At 37.8% G+C, this 21,108-nt stretch overlaps 1 protein-coding gene and 1 long non-coding RNA gene across 6 annotated transcripts in view; both read left to right on the top strand.

Moving 5' to 3' along the window:
* LOC135226603 (lysocardiolipin acyltransferase 1-like) overlaps window positions 1–21,108 on the top strand; it is a 103,025-nt gene that overhangs the window by 22,419 nt on the left and 59,498 nt on the right. The gene's annotated exons all lie outside the window — the stretch shown is intronic.
* On the top strand, window positions 11,750–19,522 carry LOC135226601 (uncharacterized). 2 transcript variants are annotated; one of them, XR_010317257.1, is made up of 3 exons: window positions 11,750–12,027; window positions 12,402–12,665; window positions 19,375–19,522. It is a non-coding gene; the product is annotated as an uncharacterized LOC135226601 (long non-coding RNA). The 2 variants fall into 2 exon arrangements; XR_010317256.1 differs by lacking the exons at window positions 11,750–12,027; window positions 12,402–12,665 and adding an exon at window positions 18,587–18,995.

The following is a 21,108-nucleotide window of genomic DNA, read 5'->3' as shown; positions in this document are numbered from 1 at the left end:
ACCATAATAGCTCCCGCCGTTTTCTTATATTTTTGCTTATGTTTGTGATTTTGATATTTATAGTCTTTTGATTTTGTATTGACCCTCATCCCATGGCGCTGGTATAACAAACGGGGCGGCCATTTTGCACGGACTCTAATAGTCAGGATTAATAGTCTATCAATCCTGCTGACAATTTCCGGAGACGCGCCAAGTAACATCTAACCCCCTTCAAAAGAAAGCGTCTGGCAGCGCAGCAGCAGCGGCGTCGAATTTTCGTCAAATAACGATATTTCATATCATTCTCCGTGTTCCCTCAGAACACCCATTTGCATTTTCCCGACAGGAGGAGGAAATTACATATTTCAAACGCTGCTAGAAATAGCGCAGAAAGTTTCCACCCACATTCTTCTCCTTCTCGAAATGTCTCCCATTTTTCCCATTTTCCTCTTGGATGAACCCCACGGTGATTTCGGAGAAGATATCAACATGATTCTCTCTGGATTCCACTCCGTGACGACATTTTACGAGCGGCGAAATGTAAAATGTGATCTTCTATATTCATAAGCGCTTCTTGTCAAGTAGCCAGTGGTTATTCCTCTTCCTGGACTCCATATCGTTATAGATATAGCATTGAAAGGATAGATTGATGGCCATTTTTTATTATCCGTTGTCACAAACTGCTCCAGAGAGCTAAGAGCCCGCGCTGTCATAGGCTACCTTAAGATGATACGAACGAAAGTCATAGTTATCTACACGAAACGAAAGTCATAGTTATCTACACGAAACGGAGAAGACGAGAGAAAGGTAGGGCTTGACCATGATGGATGTAAAGAAAGGTTATGAGTGTGTCTTTTGCCTGGAGTCACCCCATCTAAGACATTATTTAGAGAGAGAGAGAGAGAGAGAGAGAGAAATGCGTAGGCCACTTCGCACGCCAAAGGGATCAGATCTCTAATTTATTTTGTCGACAAACCATGCAATTAAAATCAATTTGTTTTTGTATCCTTTGTGTTTTACGCTGAAAAATAACCCTTTAATCAATTGCAAATAAGAAGATAAAAGGCCCAGTATCCTTTGAAATATAATAACTCGTTTTTGTACGTCAGGAACAGAGACGAGTCTATTTATCAATTTATCAATTAATTCGTTTACCAGTGACAACTTGGCTAAAGGTCCGACCTCATTACTGTGTTCCTTTTATTAAAAAAAAAAAAAAAAGAAAAAAAAAAGCTGTTCCAAACTGACCCCTCTCTAAACCATACTCGAGTTACTCTGATTGCATAACTGAACCATCTCAGAAAACACCTTCAGATTGTCATTTTTACTCGACAAAACATCCTGGGTGATATTGTCTACAAGATTTCGTTCTTCAGTAAAGAGCGAGGGTATCTACCCAGCTGATTTTCCAAAGACCACCCCTTTCTATGGCCTTAATTACCGAACAATACTTACCTAATCTTTCTAGGCTTATTGATATAAACAAATACATTCTCGGTAGAATTCAACGTCTAGTACGTGCTCATCTGCCCTCAACTAGACCTTCTCCTTAAGCTTTCCTAAGTGGGCACCTTTCCCTACACTTCCTTACCTAGATCTCAGGAAGTTTGTTTCCTCACCTTAGCCTTCTGGGGAGAATTACCTAAATGGGAATCCTTTCTCTCTTCGACACAATCGTTAAACTTTTGTTCCTTATCACGACGTCGTGCAATTTGAACTTCAAAACTTCATGCATTATTACCCTAATACTATTCTTCTAGCATTTGAATACATTTTCTTTTATCTATTTATTGATATATTTTTTTCTTTTCTTAATAAGTGAGATCTCTTCTTTCTGTATTTCCCTTTACCTTCTCTTACTTCTTCCTAATGAACATCATATGCTTTGGAATCTTGAATTTCAAGTCAATGGCTACTTTGTTGGACTTGTTCCATATGAATAGGGTTCATCTTCTGAATAATAATAATAATAATAATAATAATAATAATAATAATAATAATAATAATAATAATAATAATAATGGTAGGGAAAAACTCTCTATCGCGAGAGTATATATAATGTTCTAAGAGGGTCAACAAGAGTCCGTGCATAATTTTTAAGACTATACAAAAAGCTTTCGAACCCTTCCCTGGGTTCATCTTTAGTCCAAATGAACAATTAGTTACAACAAAATTATACACGGACTCTTAACACTTTGTATTATTGTGGACCTTTTAGAAGAAAATAATAATAATAATAATAATAATAATGAGATGATTTCTCAACGGGCTCATCAGTACAAACAGGTGTTTCTCCACAACAATGCCATCTTGGCAAGGTTGTTCACGCTGCTGTTCTTACTAATTCACGGACTTTTCGTTATCACACGGCCTCCCCGTCAAATCTATTTATAACCGCTGCGTTCTTCGGAAGACTTTCCGAGCAGCCATTGCCCCACGCGACACTTTTCACCGCAAGCTACTCCAAGCATCCGTATTCATTCTTTCACACCTAGGCCTACTCTGGACATAACTTCCACCAGCCGTTCCCTCCAAAATTAGACCTACGGTAACTGTATTAAAGAAATTGCCCCTACTTTATAAGACGTACTCGACGAAGTTCTCTCTCTCTCTCTCTCTCTCTCTCTCTCTCTACACGAAGGAAATACATCTTCATCGATATTTACCTACGGATATGAAGACCGCACCATTGGAACAAGCCCCACCTCTTTTTTATGATGAGGCAGAAGATTCTTGATTTAGAGAGAGAGAGAGAGAGAGAGAGAGAGAGAGAACAAATACGTAATTTTAGTGTCCAGTGTCATGACGCGTAACGTCACAAAACCATCAACGCTGAAGAGTAAGTATTTAAGTGAAGTGAGCATGACAGAAAGAGAGAGAGAGAGAGAGAGAGAGGTGCGCGTCTCAGAAAATCAGTGTAAGCAATTCCCGTCCGTATTAAGGCACCGAGAGGCCTGCCTCTTCCAAACCTTCGATTTCACCAGGAGTTGGAAATGTAGTACTATCGCAGCGTTGGAATGATTGACGGCTGGAAACTGGAAGAAGGAAGTTAGAGTGGCGATGGAGAGAGAGAGACGGAGAAAGGGAAATGAGATAATGAAAGAAGTATATATATATATAATATATATATATATATATATATATATATATATATATATATATATATATATATATAAGCTTTTGCAATGACTTAAACCGGAAATGACACAAATCTCTCATAACTCCCTCTTCCCTTTAGCAAATGCAGTCTTTATTCACTACGCACTAACAAGGAAAATCAATTCGAGATATCAAGTATAAAAGAGTAGCGACCAGTCAGACGTGACTAGTACAATGTTCGTCCCTGCTGCTCATTACTCCTGAGTGGAGTAGCTTTGTGATTGCTGTATAATCATGAATCGCATAAAAAGACCTGGTACAAGGCTGCAACGTGTGAGTGTTTTACTTCATTTACTTACGAACACACACACACACACACACACACACTCACTCACTCTAGAAGGTGCAGACCTTACAACTTTCAGTTTCTTCGCTTTTATTCGGCCATAGTAAAGAGAGCCAAGCGAGTGTGGTATTCTTTTGTGAGACTACATACCACTCCCCCAATTAATATCAGTCAGAGGATGAAACCTATTCATATGGAACGAGCCCACCAATGGGGTCATTGACTTGAAATTCAAGCTTCCAGAGAATATGATGTTCATTAGGAAGATGTAAGACGAGGTAAAGGGAAATCAGAAAGAAGAGACCCCATTTATTAAAATGAAAAAAAATAAATAAATAAACACATAGATAAAACTAGTATTACTATTCTCCTTATAGTTTATACAAGGAGAATAGTAGTACTAGTTTTATTTAATTACAGTAACCAGGAAAGAGACCATACCATATTAGTGGACAATAGTCCAAATAGGTCTAATCAGTGCTTCTTACAGTGTTCAAGATACTGAAATTTATTTTGAGAAAATAATGCTCTCATCATTGAGAAAATAATGCTCTCATCATCCGCGCCGGATGCTCACGTCAATCCTCCCTGACTCAGATCACAGGTCATCAGGTAAAACGCTCGAGGGTCTTTGACCTGGGTTTTCATCATATAAACAGGCGCTTCCGCCTTGATCAAGATTGCGCAAAAACGCCGTGATTTCTTGCCAGATTTGTCTCCAATTGAAGACGGTCTCGTTTCTCTCTGTATCCAGGGAAATATACACCGCATTACGATGCTCAAAATGCTGCCAGGTTAATCTACGGACGAGAATAGTCGGGAATGAATGTAGTATAAATGAGCTCTCCAGGTGGTTGCCAATAGTCCGAGAAAACACGAAACGGAGAAGACGAGAGAAATGTAGGGCTTGACCATAACAGATCCTGGAGTCACCCCATCTAAGGAGGAATTATTTAGAGAGAGAGAGAGAGAGAGAGTCCAGTATTTAAGGGGAAGTAAACACAACGTCCCTCTGCCCCCAACAGACTCTTCAAATCCCATTAAAGCTATCAATCCCCGTCTCCCCAGTTGGTTCTTTCCTCTTCCTCTTCCTCTTCTTCTTCTCCTCCTCCTTCTTACGCTTCCCCCTCACCTTTCCCCTTGTTTGCTCGCCCCTCACCCCGTAATCATCATCTTCGTCTCCTCTGCCAGGTCACGGATTCCTGTTCGGTTGGACTTCCGGTGAGCATCATGCATTGTGCATGATGATCTGCTGACCTGTTGATATCTGCCGGCCGCTGCTTCATGTTTGGAACAAAGAGAAAGATGATTAGAGATTGAATCGATATTTACAATTTGCTCGCTTTCACCCGGAATGATTCTGAAAGCGATTACTTCGTTCAGCGAGATATCTCACAATATACTTCCAGTGAGGAAAACACAGGATCAAAGAAAAGGAGAGAGAGAGAGAGAGAGAGAGAGAGAGAGAGAGGAGAATGTTAGGAATGCTTTGTGTGGAACAGAAAGCGCAAACGTTTTGTACGAGAGAGATAGACAGATTTTCCTTAATACTTCGCATGAAAAAAAGTAAAAAATGCGCTGAAGTTTCCTCGCGCAATCGAGTTTTCTGTACAGCGTATAATGCTGTATGAAACTCTCAAACACGACCAATGAAACTTTCAGCCACCGTGGCCTGTGTTGTTGGCACCTACAGCGGTGCCAGAAGCACGATCATGGCTAACTTTAACCTTTAATAAAATAGAAAAATACTATGGCTAGAGGGCTGCAATTTGGTAGGTTTGATGATTGGAGGCAGGGTGGATGATCAACATAGCAATTTGCAGCCCTCTAGCCTTGGTAGTTTATAAGATCTGAGGGGCGAGCAGAAAAAGTGCGGACGGACAGACTAAAACAGCCATCTCAATTGTTTTCTTTTACAGAAAACTAAAAAGGAAACTAAAATCAACACCTGATATATTTATATAGTGTCATTATTGTGGAACGAAATATGGTATACATACTGCAATCACAGTTCCCCAAACTACAAGAGGAAGAGGTCTGGTTAGAGGATATTAAACAATAAAAAAAAATGAAACTTTCCTCGCTGAAGAAAACAGAAGGCTCAGTCACAAGGAAAAGTATTCTGTTCAAGGACAACGGACAGTACTAGACAATCTCTGATGACCAAGGTACGTGCAAAATACACATTCTCAAGGCTTATGTACCAAGCCCATGAATTAACCTTGGTCAAACACGCACTTTTTACGCAGTATACCTAGGTCGCTTCAATAACTGCGGTAAAATACTATTCCAAAAATCTTAAAACTGATAACGGGTATTGTGGCCTTTATATTCACAAATCGTCCTTTTCATAGAATAGCTATTTTTGTTAGAAAACAGCTGAATAACTGTCCCTTTCATTGTCTTTCTCAAACTACTGACTCGTGAATGAGCCCCCTATGTAAAAAAATAAATTAATGAATTAATAAAATAAAATAAAACTGCAATATCTGTTCCTTCATACATCTGCAGACAAGTCTCATGAGTACCACACTGAACCACCACAAACTGCAGTTGTGACTTCTGATTACTTACAGTCAGTCAGTTTCTTGTTTGTTTGGTGTTTTTACGCTGCATGGAACCAGTGGTTATTCAGCAGCGGGACCAACGGCTTTACATGACTTCCGAACCACGTCGAGAGTGAACTTCCATCACCAGAAATACACATTTCTAACCCCTCAATGGAATGCTCGAGAATCGAACTCGCGGCCACCGAGATGGCAGGCCAAGACCATACCGATCACGCCACTGAGGCGCTAGTCGGTTTCTTGTGCATCCAGAAGTTTGAGGTTCCTTTTGGCAGATGTGACACCCTGTCAACCATACACTTTTGTCCTCCACTCCTGCAACACTTTCAAATCATGGCCCTAATTCACAAACCTACTCTCTCTTATTCTCACTACAAGAACTCTCCACCTGAGACTAAAATCATCGATGTTTTTGGCAATGTTAACTTTTTTCTGTCTTTCTTTTTTTTTAGCGCCACCTTATGCACTACGATGGATGATAATAATCAGTCATATCAATACCATTTACATCAATCATTCACCAAGTTCATATTCAAGTCAATGGCCCCTGTGGGCTTGTTCTGGTTCATCTTCTGAATAATAATAATTGAGAAAGAAATAAAAAATTCATAAGTATTGAACCTTGAAAATAGAGATAAAATGGATATGGGATATGCCAGTGGAAATTGTATCCACAATCATAGGAACACTAGGAGACACGATCCAAAGATCCCTAAAAAGGAACCTGGAAAAACTAGATGCCGAAGTAGCTCCAGGACTCATGCAGAAGAGTGTGCTAGTAGAGAAAAATTATGGACTCCCAAGGAGATAAATCAATTGGTATGGAATGACAATTCTTCATGGCCTTAAGATGGATAGAAAAAAAAATTATTTTTATTATTATAGAATTTAGGCCAAAGGCCAAGCACTGGGACCGATGAGGTCATTCAGAGCTGAAACGGAAATTGACAGTAAAAGGTTTGAAGGGTGTAACAGGAGGAAAACCTCGCAGTTGCACTATGAATCAGTCGTCAGGGATGGGCGGAAAGTAAGATGGAAGAAAGAGAATATGAAAGAAAGAACAGTAAAAGGAATTAAAGGGGTTGCAGCTAGGGATCGAAGGCACGCTGCAAATAACCTTAAGTAATGCCTGCAGGGCACCGCATGAGGTGCACTGACGGCATTAGCCCCCCCTACGGAGAGTAGTCTATAGAGCTACTTAAAGGAAATCTAATAATGGGTCTGACTGGGACTCAGATGTTGACAAATGGGACCTATGTAATTGCCATAATTAGGTACCAATCTGAATGGGACGACTAATGGGACCTATCTGTCTGGACGGATTATAGGTCCCAACCCTCGATCTAATTGTCCAGTACTGGGTTGTCATTCCTTCATCATTAGTCTGGACAGAAGAAAGTTGAAATTTGTGAGCGTAGCGTCCAGCCTCTCATGGGATCGTAAAAATAGGTGGCTTATGATCATAATAATTGGTGCATTTAAAAGAGACCTCAACAAAAGGACCGGAGGGTACGATGAAAGGTCATTGTCAGCCTTGATCTGGTAATCTTTGACCTTAAACGTCGGATCACAAACAAAGTCAGCTTCGCTTATTTTTATCTGTTGCGATTCGACTTTTGGAATGTCAAAAGTCAATAGGAACAGCCAGTTTTTATGAAGGGACGGATAGTTTTTGAAAAATGCTATTAATTAAGATGTTAAGGTAATTAGAGAGAGAGAGAGAGAGAGAGCGTATTTGACCAAAGATTTTATTATACAGGAAACGATTTGTGATTGCCTGAAATGCTCGTTACTGATTTCCACAAAATTGAAAGTAATTAAGAAATAGAGAGAGAGGGGGAGGGGGAGAGAGAGAGAGAGAGAGCATGAACTTTAGAGGTGAACAGAAAACCATTTAATGCCTAGTTTTCTTGCGAACGATCAAGTGGAAAGCAAGGATAATTCAGTGCTTTTAAATTGAGAGAGAGAGAGAGAGAGAGAGGTCAACACTTTACAAAAGAGCTTCTACAACTGATCACAACACAGGACTGCAAATGCACAGCTCACAGCCAAAGCACCTGTTCCCTGTTGTTCCCGAGACAAACGAAAGGTCAGAGCGACCTGAGTGAAACCTCCCCCCTTCCCCCTGTATTGTGATCACAAAGGCACTAGGTAAAAAAAATATGTCGAAGTTTCTTCGGCGCTGTCGAGTTTTCTGCACAGCTTAAAGTGCTGTTTGAACATCTCAGCCACGGCTTATGAAACTCTCATAAGCCGATTATGGCTAAATTTAACCCTTAATAAAATAAAAATTACTAAGGCTAGAGGGCTGTAATTAGGTACGTTTGATGATTGGAGGGTGGATGATCAACATACCAATTTGCAGCTCTCTAGCCTCAGTAGTTATTTAAGATCTGAGGGCGGACAGAAATAAGTGCGGACGGACAGACAAATAGCCATCTCAAGGTTCCCGACGCAGAAAGCGAAAATGCACGAAAATTGATGTTTTTACTGGAGTAGTACATTAGTCACGGAAGTGATGATAAGATCAAAGAATAGGCGCTATGTTGATGAAATCGCTTATGAGAAACTGTTAAGCTGTAATAAAAAATATACATATTAATCCATTCACGTATACACTGTATAACGATCAAACAGCAAAATGTATCATGAATACTTTCATGGTAAGCGAAGATGCATGCATGACTACCCTGATGCAACTCTCCTGGCATTTCGATATATTTATATCGCTTCATCAGTTTATTTTTTTTCTTTTTTAATAAGTGAGATCTCTTCTTTCTTTAATTTCATTTACCTTCTCTTACTTCATAATGAACATCATATTCTTTGGAAGCTTGAATTTCAAGTCAGTGGCCCCTATGGTGGGCTTGTTCCATATGAATAGGGTTCGTCTTATGATTAATAATAATAATAATGACATCATAGCTGTATTGTTATCTGTCTTACTAAACAATAATGGTAATGCTACAATCACATAGAAAATAATAATAATAATAATAATAATAATAATAATAATAATAATAATAATAATAATAATAATAATAATAATAATAAAAGTATCAAGATCTGAAAATAGAAATAAGAATGATATGGGATATGCCAGTGGAAATTGTACCCATAATCATAGGAACACTAGGCACGATCCCAAGATCCCTGAAAAGGAATCTAGAAAAACTAGAGGCTGAAGTAGCTCCAGGACTCATGCCGAAGAGTGTGATTCTAGAAACGGCGCACATAGTAAGAAAAGTGATGGACTCCTAAGGAGGCAGGATGCAACCCGGAACCCCACACTATAAATACCATCCAGTCGAATTGGAGGACTGTGATAGAGCAAAAAAAAAAAAAAAATAATAATAATAAAATGCTACATACAAACAAATAATAATAATAACAATAATACTGATAATGACGATGATAAAATGCTACACCGAAACAAATATATGATAATAATAATAATAATAAAGAAGGCATCAATCTGATAGCTGAAATGAGACCACCTGCTATGATATGCTAGATAAAGTCGCCCTGTCTCTGAAAAAAAAAAGAGAAGAGAGAGAGAGAGAGCGTGTGCCGCACGCCACGTCATTCATGTATTTTTTTATAGTAATGACGGGAAGAGAGACTCCCCAAGAAATAATGAAATAAACAGAACAAATGATTGTCCTACTTTGCATGTACGAGATTATCGTGTTTTTTTTTTTCTTTTTATTCGCCCCGTATTTTGTGTCATGCTTCTGTAGATTTTTATAACGTTATTTTCTGTTTCATTTCTGTGCTCTGTCAAGTAAAGAAGTTAGGTGAAATTGTGTGAAATACTTCAGGAAAGGGTCGATCATGTAGTTTCATAAAACAGCATTACACCATAAATACAATTCTGTATATAAGTGTATATATATATATATATATATATATATATATATATATATATATAGATATATATAGTATAATATACATATATACATATTTGTGTGTGTGTGTATATATATATATATATATATATATATATATATATATATATATATATATATATATATATTATATATATTATATATGCTTAAAAAATCACAGTAGAGGCACGTGACTTCAGTTATACAAGCGAATACCTTGACAATATCTTAGTAAAGACGAAAGCGCTTGGGTTTCTGACTATCATTTTCCTGTGGTATTCGCTTTTATATATATATATATATATATATATATATATATATTATGCAATTTTTATTACAGCGTGATTTACATTCAATCAAGAAGCGACAAATGTCGTTTAATATCCAATTCACGATACTTCGGGTATATCCCCGAAGAGGAAAGTTTAAAGTGATAATTGTTTGTTCATATGGTGTTTTTACATTGCATGGAACCAGTGGTTATTCAGCAACGGGACCAACTGCTTTACGTGACTTCCGAACCACGTCGAGAGTGAACTTCTATCGCCAGAAATACACATCTCTAACCCCTCAGTGGAATGCCCGAGAATCGACCTTGCGGCCACCGAGGTGGCAGGCCAAGACCATAACGATCACGCCACTGAGAGTCGTTGGAAAGGTACCAACCAGTTCAACTACCACTTTAAAAAATCTCCCATCAGTGATAATTCCCTATCGGGAATATTCCCAAAGTAGCGTGAATTCGATATTGAACGACATTTGTAGCTTCATAATTGAATATATATATATATATATATATATATATATATATATATATATATATATATATATTATATGTATAATATATATACATATCATATATATATATATATATATATATATATATATATATATCTATATATATATATATATACATACACATATATATATATATATATATATATATATATATATATATATATATATATATAAATATATATATATATTAACAGCAAACCTTTTTAATACCGACTTTGAGATTAATTCCAAATCAGTAAACTTTAATTTCATTATACCTAGATCATTCGAACAGATATAATAATGTCTCTGACAACGGTTTTATGTCGAGTCCAATGAATCCATCGGAGTGAGATGACAGACAAGAGAATGACGGCAAGTTATTCATACTTATGCGGCTTAATTACTCTACTGAATGTATTAGAAGTGTATCTGATTAATGTTATATATTTTCCGTGGAAAATAAAACCTCAGAGTGGATTGATGTCGTTTTGCTAAAGGATGTGATTAAAAAAAATAAGTTTCTTCTGCCCAATCGATTTTCTGTACAGCGTATAATGCTGTATGAAACTCAGCCACGGCCCATGACACTCTCAGCCGCGGCCCATGAAACTCTTAGCCGCGACCCAGTGGTGGCCTGTATTATTGGTACCTATAGCAATGCCGGACGCACCATCAGGGCTAACTTTAACCTTATATCAAATAAGAACTACAACTACTAGACGGCTGCAATTTGGTATGTTTGATGATTGGAGGGTTGATGGTCAAAATACCAATTTGCAGCCCTCTAGCCGCAGTAGTTTTCAAGATCTGTGGGCGGACAGAAAGAGTGCGAAAGGACTATCTCAATGGTATTCTTTTACAGAAAACTAAAGTGATCTCAATATTGGTTGAAGTTTCAGAGAGGTTGCTTATTTTCGTTCTAATTCATTTATCGAAAATTTTCTTGGGCTACTTCCTGAATTCTGTTTCTGGTACTCGTTCAGCTCTTATTAAAATTTCTGCTAACCTTCTTATATATCTTTTCTATTTGAGGTTCAGTTTTTGACGGTGTTCCAGGGACACATACGAAATCAATTCCCTTTCTTGTGTAATGATGGAAATCATTCATTTAGCATTTATGACAGTACTCATGGAAATTGGTGGACTGGAAAACCGAATTGGTTTTCATCTTATCAAGATGTTAAGTTAGCCACTCGAAGTTGAGATTGTCTATGATCGAGTGTATGTACGTAAGTACGTAACTGTAACCAAGTGCGCAGTTGCAAAAGCTAAAATCTCTCTGTTCGAGACGAGTACGGCAACGCTGAGGGGAAACGAATGTCTCTCCCCTTATATTCATTTGAAATGACGTATTTCTCCCTTGTAAAAGGTATGCACTTGTCGTAGTTTATAATGTATATGTTGCCATAACATTTGGTAGTGTTTCTTTATACTTTTACTTTGATATAACTGCCAATTGCCAAGAATTGTAATGGTACTGTTACGTAAGTTGCACCATGTTGAGTCTGCATGTTGTTGCAATTGTACCATCAATTAAATGTAGGCTAAGATGTGAATTAGTCTTCCATATGTTTATGAAAATGTCAATTCTAGAGTAAATTCCACCCATGTTATGCATATAAAGTCAGGCTAACTGTGATGTGTAACAGTAAAGTTAGGCATGGGTAGCATAGCCTAAAGGCCTAACGAATGCATGCTCTTTGGCACGAGATTGCCATCCTAAATGAACTGTTTGTATTACAGGGAACCAGTATAGGGGTCCTGTGTAAGAACCAGTATAGGGATCGGTGTTGGTTCTAACTGGTATTGAAGGAGTACAGCTAGGAATAAGCTACTTTTACAATGTATCCACCTACTGTTAAGAAGAAATATTATTAAAAAAAACCCGGGAGCCAGCCTTTCCCTCAACCCTTATTAAAACAACAATGAAGATTCGACCGTCTCCGACGTCAAGTACCGGTTCCAGCTAAGGATAGGCCAAGAAGTATAGTAGCCTAGGCCTATGAGGTACCTTTATATTAGCCTATGGTTTGAAGTGTTTTGTATAGGCTAGCTGAGTTAATTGTCCTAAAATGTATGGTAGCCTCCGAATGTCTAAGTCAGGACAATTGACAAATCAGTACTGTATACATATGCAGTATAGTAAATACATGAGTCATAAGGATATCACATTAAGAGAGATTTATACTATTACATATGGTGACAGCGGTGAAGGATGTATTTATCTGTTATAGATAGGTATATCCAACCTCACGTCCTAAAGTTGGTCATGAAACCCTTATTTCTGTACTTATTTTCAGGTATTATAGCCTAACCCTGTGAGTATGCCTATGTCACTCTTGCTTAGGTACTGTTAGCCTATTGTATTGTAGCCTATGTTGATTATTTTACCTGTGTTCCTTGTATAACATAGCCTGCAAAATGGAGGGTGATATAGAGAGAGACTTTTATGATAATTTGTTGTCTGCCATGGACACTCAAGGTTGTCAAATGCAGCAGTTGTGTGATCAGCTTATTGACATGAAAAGGGAAATAGCTAATTTATCAATCTCTACACCTGTCACTTCCACACCATCCAATCCTAACAGGGCTAATAGTTCAGACATTAACCCATTTGTCACATTAGACAGAGCAGACATAACAATGACACCACACAATAACCCAGCTTCACTATTGACACACAATTTATCAAATAATAGTACACAGCCAGTAATACCCAGTAATCCATTTCAGGGAAGTAACACAGTCAATAACCCCTTCGTTCCAGTAGGTAACCTGAATAACCCTATTGATAATCATTCTAAGGGATTTGTATTGAAACCTAAGGATATTTTGATGTTGAAATTGTCAGAATTACAAGGTGTTGGAACTGATAATAGACTTGCTAGATTTTTTAGTCAAGTAGAATTCTGTGTTTCTGCAGATACTGATAGAATCCAAGTAGCACTTACCAGAGTGGAACAAGAAATTGCAACTCTATTAACTGCTGAATGGTTAAAAAGGGAAATAACATATCTTGGAGTCAGTTTAAGGACATACTGAACACCACTTTGCTTGTTCAGCCAATATTACGCAGGCTTGGCAGGAAAAATTGAGATGGAACGTTACAGTATAGGACGAAGCCCCTAGAGCATTTGTTAACAGAATGAAATGTAAATTGTCTGCTTTTGAAATGAAATTTCCTAAGGATTCCCTTCCCAAAGCTGACAGTCTTGTGAAAAAGAAACTGTATAGAGGACTTAGCAGTACATCCCAGGAAAGACTCAAGGATTTCCTGGATGATAGGATACCCTTAGAAAGATTCATTGAATTTGTGGAATATGAGTATCATCTAGCCACCATAAGTGGGGATGTTACCCAGCGTAAAGTTTTTTCTGTTACTAATTGCAATTCCCAACCACAGCCTGTAGTAAATAGTAATGCAAATACATCCACAGAATTGCAAGATCTGAAGAAGCAAATTAGTGATTTGTCTAACAAATTAAGAAGTTTAGTAGGAATAAAGAAAACAATCAGTACTGTGCTTACTGTAAGGTCAGAGATCACAAACTTCTGAATGTCCACGTAACCCTCCAAAAGGTGTTTGTTTTGATTGTCACAAACCAAATTGTAAAAGAGGTTCAGCAAAATGTCCAGGGCAGGTTAAGAATGAATGACTAAGCCCAAGTGTCAGGTCTCCTTCTATCAATTTGATGATTAACAATGTAATGTGTTGTGCCTTAATTGATACGGGTAGTGAAAGGTATGGTATAGCACAGAAGAAACTCATAGAAACTTTAGGTTTGTCAAGTGTAATTCAAATGAGAAATATACCACAACTTACTGGAGTTACTCAACATGTTCTCCCTGTTCTTGGTACAGTGTATTTGGATGTTCACATTGGTTCCAGGGTGGTTACCCATTTGTTTTCTGTTGTGCCTGATGGTTATCTGGACACAGACTTATTGTTAGGAGCCGATTTGATTAGGTCTGCACCAATGATATGGGATGATGCACATAAAATTATTATTTGGGATAGACATATTTATCCAGTAAGGTATCTGAAACCTAGACCATCTAATAAAAGGGTCAGGCAGATTAAAGTACTTCAACCTAATGTTCCTCATAAAGCTCAGGTTAGACTTAAAAGGAAACTTATTCTACCTCAGTATATAGCTGGTATTTATCCCTTACCTGTAGATGAACCTCCTAAACACTTGTTAGAATTTGTACCTGAAGTTAAGGAGTGTCAAACTCAGTCTGCACTATGCCTTAAGGTTAATGATGCTCAGGAAGTGTTTTTGCCACTTGTCAATAATACTAAAGCCAGGATGACAATGAAGGTTGGAACTCTATTAGGGTATTATAGGATAATCAGTGAAGAAGACATTGATCAGCCAGTTCCAAAATGCAGGAAAACTAGAATTCAGAATGATTTAGTTCCTCCTAGTATTAATGTTAATATCAAGTCAGGAAATACTAGAGAAGAAAAGCTTAAGTATTTGCTTTCTCAGCAAGATAATTCCCATCTTACTGCTGATCAACAAGCAGAATTAAGTGACATGTTGGTTGCTAATAATTCAGTGTTCATCCTTGAAGAAAAAGAATTGGGAAAGTTCAAAGATGTACAAGCTCATATTGCTGGTAAGTGATCCTCAGCCAGTTAGGTCTCCCATATATCGATACCCTGAAAAAGCCAAAACCCTTATTGACACCATGTTAGAAGATATGGAAGAAAGAGGAATAATAGAACCCTCCAGTGCTGCATGGCTTAGCCCTATTGTACTTGTTAGGAAACCAGATCATACTCAGAGAATGTGCCTTGATTACCGTAAAGTCAACACACACCTTCAGGTTGATATTCACCCTTTACCTAGATTAGAAGAAATGGTAGAAACAGCGGCAGGAAACCATTATTATGCTTCCTTAGATATGAAAGATGCATACTATCAAGTGGAATTAGATGAAGAGAGTAGAGATTTAACAACTTTTAGTGATGGAGTTTCACTGTATAGGTTCAAACGCCTTCCTTTTGGATTAAGTTGCAGTCCAGCTATATTTTCACGTATCATGTCTAATATCTTGGCTCCTCTTATTAAGAAAGGGTGGGTTAAGAATTACTTAGATGATATTGTGGTTTGGGCTCCCAGTTTTCCAATCTTGTTGAAAAGATTAGACCAACTATTCAAACTTTTCAGTGAAAGAGGAGTGAAGTTAAATCTAAAGAAATGTCAGATAGGCCAAAAGGAAATCAAATTCTTAGGTCACATAATTTCCAAGGATGGTTGTAGACCATCTCCAGACAATATCAGTGCCATCCAAGAAATGAAACCCCTAATAATGTCAAGGAAACTAGGAGATTTCTAGGAATGTGTGGGTTTTACAGAAAACACATTAAGGATTATGCTAAAATTGCTGTTCCCCTGACTAATCTCTTAAAAGAGAAAGAACCCTTTTTGTGGACAAAAGATTGTCAATCCAGCTTTGAACAGATGAAACTAGCATTAATCACTGCTCCAGTGCTAGAAAAGGCTCAGATGACCAAACCCTTTGAATTATTCACTGATGCTAGTTTAGATCATGTAGGTGCTGCTTTGATGCAGAGACAAGATGGTCAGTTAAAACCCATTGGATATTTCTCTAAGAAGCTGAAGCCAGTTGAACAGCGGTACAGTACCACTGACAGAGAAGCACTTGCTATTGTCTTAGCTTGTCGTAGATTCCATCATTTTCTGTGGGGTGTTCCATTTACCATTCACACAGATCATCATCCTCTAGTTTCAGTGTTTCAAGAGAAAACAAAGTCACCTAGAATGAGCAGATGGGTAATTGAGATGCAGGATTACCGTTTCAAGGTAGAATATAGGCCAGGTAAAGATAACCAGGTGGCAGATCAGCTAAGTAGACCAGTCAGAGCAGTCTTTCATCAGAGTAGGGACAATTATCTTGGTCTGAGTAAAGATGAGTTCAAAGAAAAGCAGTTAGAGGAACCAAGGTGGGCGGAACTAATAACTTTCCTAGAAGGTGGTAAATTACCGCGCAAAGGGTTTCCAAGAGCTTTGATTAATCAATCATGTTGTATGAAGGATTGTTATCTCAGTGCAGATAAAGTTGATAATTCAATTCAATTGAAATTAGTAGTTCCTAAGACTTAACAAAGGCAGCTTTGAAGCTAGGTCATGAAGCAATGTCAGGTCACCTAGGTATACGCAAAACAATTGATGCTATTGAAAACTTGTTCTATTGGCCTTCATTGCGTACAGATGTTACTAAATATATAAGTGAATGTGTTATGTGTCAAAAACATAAAGCCAGTAGTTCTTTACAACAACACAGTTCCAAGAATTGCCTCCTGTAACTAAGCCTTTAGAGCGAATCAGTCTTGATTTAACTGATATGCTATCTGGTGCAAATGGTTATAGATATGTTTTGACTGTAATTGATCATTACAGCCGATATGTTAAGTTCTATCCTTTGCGAAGTAAGTCTGCAGAGGAAGTAAGCAAAAACTTCTTGGTCTATTTGAATGACTTTGGTGTACCTTTGACAGTCATTCTTGATAATGGTGCTGAATTCACCTCAAACCAGTTTAGACAATTATGCCAGGAACATAAGATAAATGCTGGTTATATTACCCCATATCATCCACAAGGAAACAGTGTAAGTGAGAGAATGCATAGAACTATGAAAACAGTACTAAATGTAATGTGTAAAGGACATCCTTATCAGTGGCCTAAATACTTAGGTGAAACACAGCGTGTGCTAAATTCTGCTGTACATACCACTCTTGGTGAACAACCTCACTGTATTTTTCTCTCGTAGAGCTCCTAGACAAGTGACTAGTGTGTTGCCCACAATTACGGATGATGTAGAAGACACTGCCATTGCAAAGGCTCATGAAATAATTCAGAAAACTCATAGAGAGATGGCCAGTAAGTATCGTGCAATAGCTAACCAAAGAGAAAAATGAGAAAGTGGATGAAAACTCTCTTGTTTGGGTTAAAAATGAAAATGTAATTCCTAGCACTAGTAAGAAACTAAACCCCAGATGGTGCGGTCCATATGTAGTAACCAAAGTGTTTAGGGATGGTGCTAAATATGAGTTAAGAAACATGTTTGACCAAACCATCATTGAACGTGCTGCTGACAAAGTGAAACCCTTTATAGGACAAGAACAGTGGTTAGTAAACATGCAGGAAATGGATGATATAACTCCTGATGTAGTGAATGAAAGAGTACAAAACCAGAGGTGCTACTAATATTGTTCCTCCCTCTAGGTTATAGAAGAACTGTGAGATCATTGTAATTTTTGTACTGTTTTTTTTGTATTTTCTGTGAAGAATGTTTTTTGTATTTGCATGCTTTGGAAGAGTTCACACCTATATAACCATTATGTCCATTTCCAAGTATATATTCTTGTATGTATATGTTATCTTCATAGATTATGGATCTGATGATGACACCACCTGTTTTGTGTACAGTGAACTTATACTCATTGAGTTTTGTTTGAACTTAGTTGAGTTTTGTATGAAGAGCTACCCGTCCAAAAGCTTTACAGACTCTGGTTGAGTTGCTCAAGTTATGTGACTGATGTGTAAGTTAGTCATTAGGATGCTTTAAGAGGTATATTATCTTCAAAGGAAAGTTTTCCTGCTCTTGGTTATTGAGTGAATGAACCTGAATGTTGGTGTAAACGATTGTTTGTGAGAGAAAAACCATAAGTGATTATACCCCTAATGAGGAGTGACTAGATCTTAACCGAATTGAAGATCACTCTTACATAAGTGTTTAACTTGGTAAAGTTATTAGGATTGGTTAGGTAGAAACGCGCCTTAAGGGTGGCGTCTCCCACAACTTGCTCTGTACGTCTGTTAGCAGACCTTAATGATTAAAAGTCCAGTTTATATCTGGTTGAGAGATAAGCAGTCATGTCTTGGTTGGTTGAGAGATAGAAAGTATTTACTGTGTGCAGGACCTGTGTTGTTGTTGTCAGATTTATTATCTACCCAAATATTATAATTAAGGGATTGGTTGTCCTTGATAAATGAAAACCAATTTCCGTAGGGGTAAAGTGATGTAATGATGGAAATCATTCATTTAGCATTTATGACAGTACTCATGGAAATTGGTGGACTGGAAAACCGAATTGGTTTTCATCTTATCAAGATGTTAAGTTAGCCACTCGAAGTTGAGATTGTCTATGATCGAGTGTATGTACGTAAGTACGTAACTGTAACCAAGTGCGCAGTTGCAAAAGCTAAAATCTCTCTGTTCGAGACGAGTACGGCAACGCTGAGGGGAAACGAATGTCTCTCCCCTTATATTCATTTGAAATGACGTATTTCTCCCTTGTAAAAGGTATGCACTTGTCGTAGTTTATAATGTATATGTTGCCATAACATTTGGTAGTGTTTCTTTATACTTTTACTTTGATATAACTGCCAATTGCCAAGAATTGTAATGGTACTGTTACGTAAGTTGCACCATGTTGAGTCTGCATGTTGTTGCAATTGTACCATCAATTAAATGTAGGCTAAGATGTGAATTAGTCTTCCATATGTTTATGAAAATGTCAATTCTAGAGTAAATTCCACCCATGTTATGCAATATTAAACAGTCAAGGCTAACTGTGATGTGTAACAGTAAAGTTAGGCATGGGTAGCATAGCCTAAAGGCCTAACGAATGCATGCTCTTTGGCACGAGATTGCCATCCTAAATGAACTGTTTGTATTACAGGGAACCAGTATAGGGGTCCTGTGTAAGAACCAGTATAGGGATCGGTGTTGGTTCTAACTGGTATTGAAGGAGTACAGCTAGGAATAAGCTACTTTTACAATGTATCCACCTACTGTTAAGAAGAAATATTATTAAAAAAAACCCGGGAGCCAGCCTTTCCCTCAACCCTTATTACAACAATGAAGATTCGACCGTCTCCGACGTCAAGTACCGGTTCCAGCTAAGGATAGGCCAAGAAGTATAGTAGCCTAGGCCTATGAGGTACCTTTATATTAGCCTATGGTTTGAAGTGTTTTGTATAGGCTAGTCTGAGTTAATTGTCCTAAAATGTATGGTAGCCTCCGAATGTCTAAGTCAGACAATTGACAAATCAGTACTGTATACATATGCAGGTATAGTAGAAATACATGAGTCATAAGGATATCACATTAAGAGAGATTTATACTATTACACTTGTGTTCGGCTTTTGTCCGTTTTCTTGTGTTCCTTTCCTTGCAAGTTGTCTGATTCAGCTTGGTGGAATTTTTCTTCGTTTTGCTCTTCCATTCTTGAAGGTTTTCGCATAAGATTTACTATCTTTAGTACCTGTTCAGTGTTTGCTTTCTTTTGCATATCTTTTTATTTACGTTCCAGTTATATATTTTCATTGGAGACTCCCTATTTTCGAAATTTATTCATTTTCCGGAAAGTATAAGGAAGATACTCGCGGTGTCCACTTACGACCAAAAAATCTTAGCTGGTGAACTTTGCTTCACATGGAGAAAATCAATCTACTTACCAGTAATTTGACATGGACTGCCGCAACAACAATTACTGTGAAGTGCTTCTACTCGTCTCCTAAAACTCAAACTCTACTTTTAAGATGTTACAACGAAAGCCTTTTCAAGGGGCATACCTATAGTACTAACTGCCGCGCGTGATAATGTTGAAACACTCCCCAAATCATTTCGCATCTAGCAGCGTTGAACCCTTTCGAGAGGACGTTGAGACGGAGGATTTTCGGAACCTCGTACGTTTGGCAGCGTCGTCTGCAAACTTGCCGCGTTGTATAATACCTCATTGAAGTCTGGGAGACCTGAAAGAACGTAGAATCCTTGAGAGAGATTTATTTTCATGACAAGAGCCTTCTCCCTCGCCACATCAAAGGTATACAACAATCTTAGATCTTTTCCGCAGACTTCCTTTCTTGTTGTATTTGCTGGTTAGTGATGAATTCTGTTGCAATTTCTGTGTCTAACAGTGTAACCAAAATGTCAGCGCTTACAATGTCTTTATTCAGACACATTTTTATGGTTGAGAGAGAGAGAGAGAGAGAGAGAGAGAGAGAGAGAGAGAGAGAGAGAGGTATCAAGTTGAACCTGTATGAAAACAGTGTATACTACATTCATGCTCAAAAACAAGAGGGAACCCTGACCGGGTGAAGCAATCTAGGCCTATTTCCAGAGAGTCCATTGCTATTCTGTTGGACTATTCTATCTTATTACCTGGGAGTTATCGCGTGCGATGGTCATAGCCAAAGTAGGAGGACTGAAATATTACAGAGAACCTGGTGGTTAACACGTAATGGTACCAAGCTTGTAAAGGAAAAAGTTATATATATATATATATATATATATATATATATATATATACATATATATATACATATATATGCATGTATTATGTATAAATACATAACCCTTAACCCAAAAGGCGATTGTTCGTTCGAATCGTGCCCACAGCTGATACAATTAC

The sequence above is a fragment of the Macrobrachium nipponense genome, chromosome 14 (genome assembly GCF_015104395.2).
Source record: "Macrobrachium nipponense isolate FS-2020 chromosome 14, ASM1510439v2, whole genome shotgun sequence".
NCBI lineage: Eukaryota > Metazoa > Arthropoda > Malacostraca > Decapoda > Palaemonidae > Macrobrachium > Macrobrachium nipponense.
Note: the sequence above shows the minus strand (reverse complement) of the source record. Positions and strands in the feature narration are given on the sequence as shown.